Source organism: Trichosurus vulpecula, chromosome 3, assembly GCF_011100635.1.
Source record: "Trichosurus vulpecula isolate mTriVul1 chromosome 3, mTriVul1.pri, whole genome shotgun sequence".
Lineage (NCBI taxonomy): Eukaryota > Metazoa > Chordata > Mammalia > Diprotodontia > Phalangeridae > Trichosurus > Trichosurus vulpecula.
In genome coordinates this window covers 190,937,495-190,952,983 of record NC_050575.1, presented here as the reverse complement: position 1 = coordinate 190,952,983, position 15,489 = coordinate 190,937,495, and positions in this window count along the sequence as shown.

Genomic DNA, 15,489 nt, shown 5'->3' with positions numbered 1-15,489 from the left:
GAACCCAGAAGCAGAGTGGAGGGAGTGGCTGACACTTAAACCTCACTCATCAAACTGGTCAAAGAAGGGAAGGGTAAAAAGAAGGAATGGGTAAAAAAAATACATTTCATTCAACAGGCATATAGGAGGGAGAAAGGGGAATTGGAGGGAGGGTAGATTAAGGGACGGATTAGTCCAAAGCAAAGCAAACCCTAAGGACGTACAAAAATATTTACAGCTCTTTTTGAGGTTGTAAAGTATGGGAATCTGAAGAGATAACCATAAACTGAGGAATGGTTGAACATGTTATGATATAGAAATGTGATTGAATATTATTGTGCTGAAAGTGCTGAAAGAAATGATGAAAGGAATGGTTTCAGAGAAACCTGGGAAGATTTATATGAAGCGATGCAAAATGAAGTAAATAGAACCAGGAAAACAATTTATGCAACAACAATATGGTAAAGACAAACAACTAGGAAAAAATTAGAAACTCTGATCAGTGCAATGACCAATTGCAATTCCAGAGGAGTCATCATAAAACACACTACGTACCTCTTGACAGAAAAAGGACTTAGTTAAGAATGAGGACATATTTGGACATGGCCAATGGGAATATTTGCTTTGCTTGACTATACATGTTTGTAACAGGGGTTTTGGTTTTCTTTCATTCTCAATGGGGATGGGGGATGGGGAGCAGAGGAGGAATAGAAGGTAGATTTTTGTTGATTGAAATATATACATATATATATATATATTATACATATACCCATACATACATAATGAAATTCTGAAACTAGAAAGGGCAACAACTCCAATGAGGAGTAAAAAATAGAAGTTGTCTAAAAAATTCTATATTGATGAATAGACAACCGATCAATTTAGGTTTTAAAAAGATATGTATGAGAGGCAACATGATAGAGTGGATAGAGAGTCAGCCTCAGAATCAGGAAGATATGGGTTCAAGTCCTGCCTCTGACACTAGCTATGTGACTCTGGGTAAGTCACTTACCCTCTCAGTGTTCCAGGCAGCTCTCTAAGAGTATAAGTTACAGAACACATGTTGACCTGCCCTGGTAGAGAGAATTTTCCTATCAGCATTTCACAGGTCCATTAAAAGAAAAAAAAAGACACAAGCAAGGGTAAGCAGCAGAAGATGAATACAAAAAATGGCACAGTCCTAAAATAATACTACCAAGAGTGCTAAAACTTCAAATGAGATTAGGTCGACAATGACCACAACTGGAACATTTTGTTGAGCTCTGGGTACTACAGTTTTGGATAAACTGATAAATTGATAAACTGGAATGTGTTCAGGATAAGGGCAACCAGAATTTTGAAGGTCCATTAGTCCATTCCATATGAAGGCTATAAAGAAACTAGGGATGTTTAGACTTCTGAAGAGATTTGTTGAGGGGACATCATAATTGTGTTTAAGTATTTGAAGGGTTATCTTGTAGAAAAGAGATTAGACTTGTTTTGCTTGGCCCTAGAGACAAGGAGCAGGAGCAACAGATGGAAGCTGCAAAGAAGTAAATGTAAGTAATGTAAGGAAAATTAGTTTCTTAATGTAAGAAAAACTTTCCTAAAAAAGAGCTATTCAGGTGTAGACCAGACTATGTTGGGAAGTGGTGGGCCCCACTGTTGGAGACTATTCAAACAAAGGCTGTATTACCATTTATCTGTTACCTTTTAGTGGGGATTCTTTTTTGTGTATTGATTGGACTAGATGGCCACTGAGCACCCTTTCAAGTCTGAAATTCTACAATTTTCTAATGGCTTTCAGTCTTCAAAAGTTTTGGGTTACATGTCCTTGAGAAATTAAAGACTGGATATATTCTTCAAAAGATACAGCTTCATATTCCAATGATCCATTTTCCCTAGAATGTAGTTTTCTGGGAACTTTGTTTTTTAATTTAATTTTATTATTTTTCAATTAATGAAAAATCTATTTTCCCTTTCTCTCACTTCCCCCCGTTGGAAAAGAAAAAAAGAAAGGAAATAAAAACCTTTGTAACAAATATATATGTTTAACCAAAACAAATTTCTGCATTGATCATCTACCTAGATAAATATATATTTCTCAATCAGCACCATGATTATAATACCTCTCAATTAGGAGGTGAGAAGCATGTTTCATTATACGTTCTCTGAAATTGTTAAATCTTTCAAAGCTGTTTATCTTTATAGTCAGCTGGGTTAATTTATGTTTATTGGGCAGGCACTGCACTAAGTACTAGGAATAAAGGAAAGATAAAAGAAAGTTCCTGATTTCAAAAAGCTCATAGTCTAATAAGGGAGACAACAGACAAACTGTACAAACAAGCTGTGTGTGTGTGTGTGTGTGTGTGTGTGTGTGTGTGTGTGTGTACAGGATAAATTGGAAATAATTAACAGAAGGAAGGGACTAGAATTAAGGGAGATTGGTAAAAAACCCAGCTTTGGGAATAAGAACTCACTATTGGACAAAAACTGTTGGGAAAACTACAAAGCAGTGTGGCAGAAACTACTTATATGGTGTAAGAAAGACTTGTATGATGCAAAGGGAGTGAGCAGAACCAAGAGAACCATTTATACAATAACAACAATATTGTAAAATAATCAACTTTGAAAGCCTTAATAATTCTGATTGACATAATGACCAACCACATTTCCAAAGGACTCATGATGAAACACACTATCCATCTCCAGATACAGAGTAGGGTACAGATAGAAGCATATTTCTAGTGGTAGTATTGCTGGGTCAAAGGGATACACAGTTTAGTGACTCTTCAGGCATAGTTCCAAATTACTTTCCAGAATGGCTGGATGAATTCACAAGTCTACTAACAATGCATTAATGTACCTGTTTTTCTATCCTGGTGTGGGTCCTCATCACCTTACTCCTGGACTATTGCAATAGTTACAATAGTTGGTTGGTGTGTTTGTTGGTCTGCTAGGCGGTCTCCCTACCTCAAATCTCTTCTCATTCTACTTCAAATTACACTCAGCTGTCAAATTAGTCTTTCACTGACTGTTCTCCATGCTTAGAACTCCCTCTACCTCTTAAGACTCCCTAGTTTTCTTCAAGTCTCAGCTAAAGGTCTACCTTACACAAGAAGTGTTTCCTGATTCCTTTTAATATTAGTACCTTTCCCTCATTGATTGTCTCTAACTTATACTGTATCTTGTTGTATTGGCAATCAAAATGGGCTCGTAGCACTTAATTCAACCAAGTGCCCTTGAAAAGTTTGGCCTTTATTTCCTTGATTAAATTAGGAGTCCTTGATGACCTCCTTGCCTCAAGGGAAAGCCTAGCTTACATGGGTTTCAGGGACATGTTTGTGAGGCTTTTAGACCATATGGGTTTAAGTCACATTTTTGTAACAATTTTAGATCATATGGATGAGTTGCATGTGTGACTCAACCTTGACCCCGAAAAAGATATAAAACCAGAGTTTGGGTTTCTTTTTTCGAAGCTCTGACTCACAGCAGGAGTATTGCATGACTCTGGGCCAGCTCTTGTTGAGCTCCCAGCTGAACTGACATGCTGGTAACTATATATTAAGATTTGAACCAGGCAAGGTCTGTCTGTTGATGTTTGTAATTTGTTTATGTTTGCTCTAAAATTCAGGATGCTGGCTTTTCCCCCTGATCTAAGTGAATGATATTTGTATGCTGGATTAAAGTAAGATCGTTAATCCCTTAATGTTGCTTTCCTTAGTAAAGCAGATCAAAAGAACATGGGCTTGCAGTGTTCTGTGAGCTGGTTGTTGTTGGTTTTACACCCCCACAGCAGCTGCTAGCCGGATTGTTGAAACACTTATTTGTTTGTGTGTTGTCATTTCATTAAACTGTAAGCTACATCTTTTGCCTTTTTTTGTATCCCCAGTGTTTTGCACAGTGCCTGGCACATAGTTGGTTCTTAATAAATGCTAGTTGAGTAACTGACTCTTTGACTTGGAAGCTTGGATTTTTACTATGACATCCCTGGGAGTTTTTATTTTGATGTTTCTTTCAGAAGGTGTCCAGTGGCTTCTTTCTATTTTTTACTTTGCCCTCTGGTTCTAGGCAGTTTTCTTGTATTATTTCTTGAACTATAATATTTAGGCTCTTTTGTTGGTCATAACTTTCAGATGATCCATTGTTTTTTTTTTAATTTTATTTTATTCTCAGATTTGCATTCCTCTCTCCCTCTCTCTCTCTCTCTCTCTCTCTCTCTCTCTCTCTCTCTCTGTGTGTGTGTGTGTGTGTGTGTGTGTGTATGTGTCTTTCTCTCTCTCTCACTCTCCCCCACATTAGAGAAATCAAGAAAGACAAACGTGTATAGTCAGTCAAAATAAATTTCCATATGGGCTATATAAAAAAAATTGCCTTAATCTGTACTCTGAGTCCATCACCTCTCTATCAAGAAGCAGATAACTTGTTTCATCTAGAGCAAACTACAGCCTGCAGGTCAAATCCAGTCTACCAACTGTTTTTGTCCAACCCATGAGATAGGAATAGCTTTTACATTTTTTTATGTAAAATGTAAAAAGTCTAGTGTTTAATAAATCCCAAATCCCAGCAATTGGGACAAGAACTCATTATTCAACAAAAAACTATTGGGAGAAGTAGAAAGCAGTCTGGCAGAAATTAGGTCTTCACTCTAGAACATGGCCATTAATAACTTTACTTTAGGAGGACATTCCTGAATGCCTGAATCTGCGGTACAGGATATATATATATATATATATATATATATATATGTATGTATGTATTTCTTTTAAAAACCTATGTAAAATGAAAGAAAAAGGCAAAGTTACATCAGCTTTTTGTGGTTTGCAAATGATTACGAGGCATAGAAGTGATACAGGGATAGGAATGGAACATCTTTTATCTATATGGATTGAAGTTTGTAATAAAAAATACATTTGTCTTAGCAAAGAATTAGAGGTTGAGGGAAAACCTATTTACTAATGGTTGACCAAGTTATGTTACATGAATGTGATGAAATACCATTGTGCTAGAAGAAACCATGAAGGGATAGTATCAGAGAAACTTGGAAAGACTTGTATGAACTGATACAGAGTAAAGTAAGAAGAACCAGGAGAACAATTTATGCAATCACAACATTATTGTAAAGACAATCAACTCTGAAAAATTTAGGAACTTTGATCAGCATAATGACCAATCACAATTCCAGAGGATTCTAGATTAGGGGTTAGCAAACTATTCCCCATGCATTTTATGTAAAAAAAAATGCAAAAAAAAAAAACCATTCTTATCTTGCAGGCCACACAAAATAAGTTGTGGGCCATATTATTAGTGATTTAGAACATTTTTTTTCATATGATTGTTGATAATTGGGATTTCTTTCCCTGAAACTTGTCTGGTTATATCCTTTGACCATTTATCAATTGAATAATGGCTCTTACTCTGATAAACTTGAATCTTATATACCTTAGAAATGAAACTTTTATGAGAGAAACTTGCTACAAAGATTCTCCCCACCCCACCCCGCATTCACCTACTTTCTTTCTAATTTTAGCTGCCTTGGTTTTATTTCTTCAAAAACATTTAAACTTCATGAATAAATATCTATTTTATTTTCTGCGATCCTCTCTATCTCTTATTTGATCATAAACTCTTCCCCTATCCCTAGATCTGACAGATAATTTCTTCCTTGCTTCTCTAATTTGTTTATGATATCACTCTTTATATGGAAGTCCTATACCCATTTGGAGTATTATCTTGGTATGATATGAGATGTTAATCTATACTTAGTGGCTTCCTGATTGCTTTCTATTTTTCCTAATAGTTATTGTTGAAAAGTGAGTTCTTGTCCCAATTGTTGGGATCATAAACAAGACTGCTGTGCTTTTTTGCTTCTGTATATTGTTTACCTAATCTGTTCCACTGACCAATCTTTCTATCTCTTGTCCAGTATTAAATTGGTTCGATGATTACTACTTTGAAGTGTAGTTTGCAATATGGTACTGCTAGGTCTCTTTCTTCCCCCTTTTTTCATCAATTCTCTTGATATTCTTGATATTTTTGTTTCTCCAGATGAGTTTATTATTTTTTCTAGGTCTATAATGCACTTCTTTGGTAATTTGATTGGCATGGCACTGGATAAATACATTAATTTTGTAGTGCAACTATGTTACAGTTAATGTGAATTTGAATAATGTGAAACTCAATTTAGTGTGAATTGTTAAGTGATACCAGGTCAAATTTAATGTGAGCCAAAATTCAATTAATGTGATACATGTGAGCCAGTTGAGGGTTTTTTTTATTTTTTTTATGTAAGACTCTTTTTTATTTAATATTTTTAGTTTTCAGCATTAATTTTCACAAGAGTTTGAATTACAAATTCTCTCCCCATTTCTACGCTCCCTCCCCACTCCAAGATGGCATATATTCTGATTGCCCCATTCCCCAGTCAGCCCTCCCTTTTGTCACCCCACTCCCCCCCCATCCCCTTTTCCCTTACTTTCTTGTAGGGCAAGATAGATTTCTATGCCCCATTGCCCATATATCTTGTTTCCTAGTTGCATGCAAAAACTTTTTTTTAAACATGTGCTTTTAAAACTTTGAGTTCCAAATTCTCTCCCCTCTTCCCTTCCCACCCACCCTCCCTAAGAAGGCAAGTAATTCAACATAGGCCACATGTGTATCATTATGCAAAACCCTTCACAATACTCAAAATACCATATTTTGCTCCTTCCTATCTTATCCCCCTTTATCCAATTTTCTCCCTCGACCCTGTCCCTTTTCAAAAGTGTTTGCTTTTGATTACCTCCTTCCCCTATCTGCCCTCCCTTCTATCATCCCCCTTTTTTTATCTCCTTCCTCCTTCTTTCCTGTGGAGTAAGACACTCAATTGAGTGTGTATGGTATTCCCTCCTCAGGTCAAATCTGATGAGAGCAAGATTCACTCATTCCCCTTCACCTGCCCCCTCTTCCCTCCCAACAGAACTGCTATTTCTTGCCACTTTATGCAAGAAAATTTACCCCATTCTATCTCTCCCTTTCTCCCTCCTCAATATATTCCTCTCTCATCCTTTAATTTGATTTTTTTTAGATATCATCCCTTCATATTCAACTCACCCTGTATATTCCCTTCAGCTAACCCTAATACTGAGGTCTCATGAATGACACACCTCATGTTTCCATGTAGGAATGTAAACAAAACAGTTCAACTTTAATAAGTCCCTTGTGATTTCTCTTTCTTGTTTACGTTTTCATGCTTCTCTTGATTCTTGTGTTTGAAAGTCAAATTTTCTATTCAGCTCTGGTCTTTTCACTGAGAAAGCTTGAAACTCCTCTATTTTATTGAAAGTCTATATTTTGCCTTGGAGCATGATACTCAGTTTTGCTGGGTAGGTGATTCTTGGTTTTAATCCTAGCTCCATGGACCTCCAGAATATGATATTCCAAGCCCTTTGATCCCTTAATGTAGAAGCTGCTAGATGTTGTGTTATTCTGATTGTGTTTCCACAATACTCAAATTATTTCTTTCTGCCTGCTTGATGTGGAAGCTCTGGAATTTGGTGACAATATTCCTAGGAGTTTTCTTTTTGGGATCTTTTTCAAGAGGCAATTGGTGGAGTCTTTCAATTTCTATTTTACCCTCTGGCTCTAGAATATCATGGCAGTTGTCCTTAATAATTTCTTGAAAGATGATATATAGGCTCTTTTTTTGATCATGGCTTTCAGGTAGTCCAATAATTTTTAAATTATCTCTCCTGGATCTATTTTCCAGGTCAGTGGTTTTTCCAATGAGATATTTCACATTGTCTTCCATTTTTTCATTCCTTTAGTTCTGTTTTATAATATCTTGATTTCTCAAAAAGTCACTAGCTTCCATTTGCTCCAATCTCATTTTTAAGGTAGTATTTTCTTCAATAGTCTTTTGGACCTCCTTTTCCATTTGGCTAATTCTGCCTTTCAGGGTATTCTTCTCCTCATTGGCTTTTTGGAGCTCTTTTGCCATTTGGATTAGACTATTTTTTAAGGTGTTGTTTTCTTCAGTATTTTTTTAGGTCTCCTTTAGCAAGTCATTGACTTGTTTTTCATGGTTTTCTTGTATCATTCTCATTTCTCTTCCCAAGTTTTCCTCTACTTCTCTAACTTGCTTTTCCAAATCCTTTTTGAGCTCTTCCATGGCCTGAGACCAGTTCATGTTTTTCTTGGAGGCTTTTGATGTAGGCTCTTTGACTTTGTTGACTTCTTCTGGTTGTATGTTTTGGTCTATGGTGTCACCAAAGAAAGATTCCAAAGTCTGAGTCTGAATCTGAGTCCATTTTTGCTGCCCGGCCATGTTCCCAGCCAACTAGTTGACCCTTGAGTTTTTTGTCAGGATATGACTGCTTGTAGAGTAGAGAGCTCTTTGTTCCAAGCTTGAGGGGATATGCTGTTGTTTTCAGACCTATTTCTATACACCTAGCTCTGCCACACCAATGCTCCTCCTCCCCCAGGGACCTCCAACCTGGACTGGACTCAGATCTTAAGCAGGCTCTGCACTCCTGCTCTGATCCACCACTTAATTCTTCCCACCAGGTGGGCCTGGGGTAGGAAGCAACTGCAGTTGTAGTTCTGTAGCTGCACCACCTCTACTGCCCCCAGGGGTGGTGGCTGAACCGCAAACTCCTTCACTCTGTCCCCGCAGCTTTTCCCACTAACCTTCACTGTTGTCTTTGGTGTTTGTGGGCTGAGAAGTCTGATAACTGCCACAGCTCACTGATTCAGGGAGCTAGGGCCTGTTCCTCCTGGCTCCTAGTCTGGTTGGTCCAGGCTCAGCCCAAGCTGGGCTCTGCTCCTTTCTGCTCCCAGCTCTGTGCACATAGACCTTACCCAGCGACCATCCAGGCTGTCCTGGGCTGGAGCCCTTTTTCCCTCTGCTATTTCATGGGTCCTGCAGTTCTAGAATTTGTTCAGAGACATTTTTTATAGATTTTTGGAGGGACCTGGGTGGGAGCTCAAGCATATCCCTGCTTTCCAGCTGCCATCTTGGCTCCACCCCCCCCCCCCCCAGTTGAGGGTTTTTAACATGCCATTCAGTCAGCAGACTGCATTCCTATCATCTCATGTGGATGTAATATGCTGCTGCATACCATATTACCAATAGTGGTGTTAATTTTTTTTAATAGCCCTTAACAAAATGGACAAAAGGAAGGGTACTTCAAGTGGAAACACTGCCAACACAAGAAAGAAGAGGGTTGTTACATTAGGACAAAAGTTGATATAATTGAACAGCATAAATATTGTTATAGTACCTCTAAAATAGGAAAGGATTCCAAAATGCCTGTATCTATGATACAAAGATATTATAAAACCTACAGGTGAAATAAAAAAGGCAAAATTACATCAGCTTTTTGTGATTTGCAAGCAGCTACAAAGAACAGAAGTGCTACCATGAAAGAAATGGAGCATCTGTTAGCTGTATGGATTGAAGATAGAATCAAAAACACATTCGTCTTAGCAGAGCAGCCATTTAGACAAAAGCTTCAAGTTTAAGACAGAGAAAGAAAATGGAAATGAAATGGATAATGAAGCGTTGATTATCTTAATCACTTGAAAATGTGAGTTCAATTACATAATACCAAAATTACCAGAGAAATATTCAGTGCAGATGAGGAGATGGCAACTAAATATCCTGATGTTCTGTAGAAAATAATTGAAGAAGGTGGATATACTGACCGATACATTTTTAACGTGGATGAAACAGGTTTATTCTATAAAAGGATGGCTTCCAGATCTTACATTTCTAAGAAGGAAAAATCTCAACCTGGATTTAAAGTGTCTAAGAATCATATACACTTGTATTGGGAGGTGATGAAACTAATGGTTATTTATTATCTTTGATCCTCACAGTTTAAGGGGGCTACAGTCATCAGTTGACTCTAGTTATAAGAAAGCATAGGTGACTAAAGCTGATTCCAAAGACAGGTTTTCAGGTTATTTTAGCCCAGCTATTTAAAAATATTGTTAGGACAACAATATTGTGTTTAAAGCATCATTGATTTCAGATAACACCCTAGGTCATCTAACTATATTTGGTTCATTGTATGAAAAGGTGAACCTGCAAATTCACTGAGATTTGGATAAAGTTCTCTGTACCTACCACTGTATTTCAAAAGGTTAAAAGAATAACTAATCTATGCTAATAAAATATTTTAAATGACAATAATGACCATTTTATCATGTCATCAGCACAGATTTATCTTTAGATACAATATTCAGTCATTTTTTAATTTTAAAAAATTTGCTTTTCTAACTATTCAGTTACTTTTCAATAAACTTGAATGAGAAATTGTTCAGTCATTTCAAGTCACATCCAACTCTTCATAACCCCATTTTGGGGGTTTCTTGGCAAAGATACCAGAGTGGTTTGCTATTTCTTTCTCCAGCTCATTTTACAGATGAGAAACAGCACTAAGTCACTTGTCCAGGGTCACCCAGCTAGTCTCTGAGGCTAGATTGGAACTCTTGAAGATGAGTCTTCTTGATTCCAAGTCCAGTGCTCTATCCACTGTGCTACAGTTTTCTTATTCATTACTGTCATAATAATAAATAGATTAAAAACTTATTTTCACTTTATATTTAAATGGGACTAGAACAAATTATGATATTTTACATATGCAATTATAACTTTGAATAGTGTGAATTTGAATAATGTGGCCATTTCACAGGATTTGTTGTTCACACTAATTGGTACCTAGCTAGACTGTCATCTTTATTATATTGGCTTGGCCTACCCATGAGCAATTAATGTTTCTCCAATTATTTGGATGTCTTTGTTTGTATATATAGCATTTTGTAATTCAGTTATATAGTTCCTGTGTATGTCTTGATATGTCAATGATTTTTAGATGATCTCTCCTTGATCTGTTTTCTAGATTTGATATGTTACATTTTCTTCTATTTTTTCAGCCTTTTGACTTTAAAAAAAATATTTCTTTTTGTTTCATGGAGTCTGACACCCATGAGAAGTCTAACTTTTCAAAGTTTATGAAGTTATCCTCTGGTCAAGGTAGAGATGGAAAAGAGACAGAAACTCTCTCCTTCTCCCCAAATAATTCCCTTTCAAGGATTTGGCTAGAAATGCTTAACTACTAGTCTGGCATGGTACTGGAATTCCTGGATTCCAAACCGGCTTGCTGTTTCTATCTAAGCTGTACAGGGAGTTACTGACATTCCTCCACCACTATAATACATTTCCTATGAGGTTCATTTGCTTTCATCCAGTGGCTCAAAAGCATTTCATTCCTCCTTTGAATGATTGTTCAGACCTTATCTTATGTCTTAGATTGATTGATATGATAGAAATACCTAGATTTTATTCACATCTAGTTCATAGATAGCTCTGCATGGTTAAGCTGAGAAGTCTGGGCCTCCACAATTATTGAGATGGGATCATTGTACACTCTTTTTACACTCTCTCCATTCAATTTAACATTTGCTGTCCTCAGGAAATCAACCAGAATATTGGCATCAGGTTATGGAACTACTACCTTCAAAGCACTGAAGATAAGTATCATGGAAGACAATGGAAGGTAGGTGTGAGCAGGCTGCAACATATAACAAAGAACTCCAAAGAACAGAAGTCATCAAGAAATTGTATGACAAGAAGAGAAGATGAACTGGTCATGTGGTAAGAATGGGGAATGACAGACAGGTAGACAGCCAGAATGCTCCACTGGTATACTTAAGATGTTGACAGAAAGCAAGAAAGGGCCTCTCTTATATTGGGTGGACCTCCAGTACTAAACTCTTGGGAAAATTAGGAGTTGCATAGTTTTGGCAGTCTTGGATGGCTTTCAGTCCGTATTGTTGAAGGCAACTCTCAAATCACTGAGATCCTTTAGAAAAGAAAGCCTTAAATTTTTTTGTGTTATGGCAATCTGGTGAAGTCTATGAACCCTTTCTCAGAATGTTTTAAAATACATAAAATAAAATATATAGAATTACAAAGGAAACCAATTATACTGAAATACAATTATCAAATTTTTTTACAAAGCAAATTCATGGACTTAAGAAATCTGTCTTTAGAGTTTTTGAGCATTCTTATTACTGAGTTTTTTAAACATAAAAACTTAATAAACTAAAATCAAGGAAACTGCAATATATATTAACACAGAAATGGAATGTAAACTGCTTTTTACAAAATGGTTAAATGCCAAATATTCATATAAGTGAAAATGGCCCATTAAGACAGTAAATTACTTAAGCAAAGATAAACTTGACTTCTTCCTTTTAAACACCATTATATTAAGTCAGCAGGAAGATCAATAAATATGGGCAATTACCACAGTTTGGTAGCTTTCCATCTTCCTTTTTCCTCTTGGGCAAGAATACTGCTACACTATTCATATAAGATGGTAAAATGTGTAGCTATCACTTAAAAAACTTCTGGATGGCAAGAAGGTCAGTTAGCCAAAAACTATGTTTTTGGGACCAATATCAGATGAATCCATACTTTAAAAACCTCTTTGTTTTTGATATGTCTAGTAATTAAATTCCCTTGGATTAGGTAGACCTTGTTATGCAAATTATGTGCTACATTACTCAACATTAAACAAACACTTATATTGAGTTATTTAGCTCATGACTCCAAGGTGAGGTGATGCGTATGACTATGAAGTTATTTAACCCTGAGTTCCCTTGACTGCAAAAAAAAAGGATAGGAATGGTTTCCTTTCCTACATCACACAGTTGCTGTGAGAAAAATCATGTAAAATTTAATCAATGTACAAACATGTGTTATTATGTACTAGGAGATTGGTATTAAATGGTTAAGGGTAAAAATAGCCTTTTCTGTTAGCAATCCAGTCAGTGCTTCAGGGAGGCAGCAATTTTAGCTGTAACACACTAGGATTCCATGTAGACAGTAATTATGAGGGCATCCCAGTGTCAGGGACATAATGTAGTATTGCTAAGGTGGTAGGTTCTAATCAGGAGAAGCTTTCTGGTGGAGATGAATCAGTACAGGTTTATAGGCAAAATCTTGGCAAAAAAAGTTATTTCATTTCCATTTATTTTAACAAGCATTTATTTTTAAAAAATCTGTTTGCTAATTACTCCATAATTTAATTTTTTTAATTTATTTTTTTAATTTAGTTTACAGCACTCAGTTCCACAAGTTTTTGAGTTCCAAATTTTCTCCCCTTTCCTCTCCCCCCGCCCAGATGGCATATAATCCAATATGGGTTCTACATATACCTTTTCATTAAACTTCTTTTTGCAATAGTCAAGTCGTAAAGAAGAATTATAACCAATGGGATGAATCATGAGAAACAAGAAACAAAACCAAAAAAGAAGGGAAAAAAAGAGAGCAAATAGTTTGTCTCAATCTGCATTTAGGCTCCATAATTCTTTCTCTGAATGTGGATAGCTTTTTCCATCATGAGTCTTTCGGAGCTGTCTTTGAACTTTGTATGAGAAGAGCCAGTATATCAAAGTTAGTTATCACAGATACCGTATGTCTGTAATCATGTATAATGTTCTTCTGGTTCTGCTCCCCTTGCTCAGCATCAGATCATGTAAGCCTTTCGAAGTCTGTCTGCTCCTCATTTCTTTCAGCACAATAGTATTCCATTACATTCATATACCACAACTTGTCTAGCCATTCCCCAATTGATGAGCATCCCCTTGATTTCCAATTCTTTGCCACCACAAAAAGAGCTGTTGTATTTTTTGTACATATGGGTCCCTTTCCCACTTGTGTGATATCTTTGGGATACAGTCCTAGAAGTTAGTATTGCTGGGTCAAAGGGTATGCACATTTTTATAGCCCTTTGGGCGTAGTTCCAAATTGCTCTCCAGAATGGCTGGATCAGTTCACAGCTCCACCAACAATGTAACAATGTATTTTCTCACATCTTCTCCAACATTTATCATTTTTCTGTTTTGTCCTGCTAGCTAATCTGACAAGAAAGATGTGGTACCTAAGAGTTGTTTTGATTTGCATTTCTCTAATCAATAGTGATTTAGAGCATTTTTTCATATGACTACAGATATCTTTAATTTCTTCCTCTGAAAACTGCCTTTAACAAGCATTTATGAAGCCTCTGCTATGTGCCAGGAACTATGCAAGGTGCTGGGGATATAAAGACAAAAAACACTAGTCTGTTTTAAGGAGCTTATTTCAAGAAAAAATATGTACATGGAAAATAAAATATAAAATAATTTCTTGGAGAACACTAGCAAGTAAGAATAAATTTCTTCTAAGAACCAGCACTTGGGCAGATATTTGAAAGAAGCTAAAGGTTCTTTGAGGAGAGACTACAAATACCAGGTAGGAGAAACCTGCTTTTGCAAAGAAAGATTTGGAGATGGAAATTCTGGACAATTTGGAAGGAATGCAGCATGAGTAGACGGTAATGTGGAATATGCCTGGAAAAGCAGGCTGGAGATAGATTTATGAAGGTCCTTAAATTCCAAATACACAGGGATTGGTTTGCATTTTATTCTAAATGTAAGAAAGGGCCTCTAGGTCCACTGGCTCCTGGACAGATTTCAGGGGTCCATGAACTTGAATGGGGCTGGGGGCGGGGGAAGAAGTTACACATTTATTTTCAACTTATTTATACATGCAATTTATCATTTCCTTCAATTATTTAAAAACATTTTTTCTGAAAGGAGGCTCATAAGTTCCACCAAACTGCTACAACACACACATGTGCATTCAGCTTTCATAATGGAATTTCCTGAGCAATGGAGTGCCTTAATAATTAAATATGAACAGTTTTTTTTTTTAACTCTTTTACCTCAGGCATCTATGATTTTATCTGGGTAGGGAACTCACATTGTTGGGAAACTCCCTCTACCAATGCAAATGGGTACTGGCTCAGCAGCTTGCTCTTAGGGCAAGGGCTTTTAACTTAGGCTCCCATAAACTTGGTTTTTAAAAATAGTTTCTTTTCTTCCTTATATAATTGTTTTCTTCCTTAGTCCTATGTATGTTGTTATATTCATTTGAAAACATTATTCTGTGACCTGCTCGATAGACTTTCTCAGACTCCCCACAGTCCATGCAGTGGTTTGCAAGAGTCAACTCAAAGAGGCTCCCAATTAGATTGTTAAATTTTCAACGTGAGCATCTACACCTCAGAAATGAGGAAACGTAGAAATTAGGGTTTTATTTATTGTCTTGTTGATTGTCACTTTAAAAAGTGATGGAGTAAATGCTGGTAATGCAAATTAAACTTTAAAAGCGTGAAACTTTTTTTTTTCCATTCCACAGAGTCGGTTAAACATTTCCCAGCACATCACCGCGGGGGACCATGATACAAAAACGGTTAAGACCCCGTTTTAGAGAACGTTCTCCAGGGCACTGAGGTTCGGTGACAGAGGCAGGACTTTCACTCCTGATTCTGTAGCCAGCTCCCTATCCGCCAAGCCGCACTGCAGCCAGACCTCTCACTAAATTCATAGAAAAGGGAACACTGAATTCTATAAACCGTCTTTACTTGAGATGTTCCCTCCTTACTTTTTTCCCCACTTTTGACAACCTTCGGTGCCAGGTACCACAGTTTCCGTTTAGCC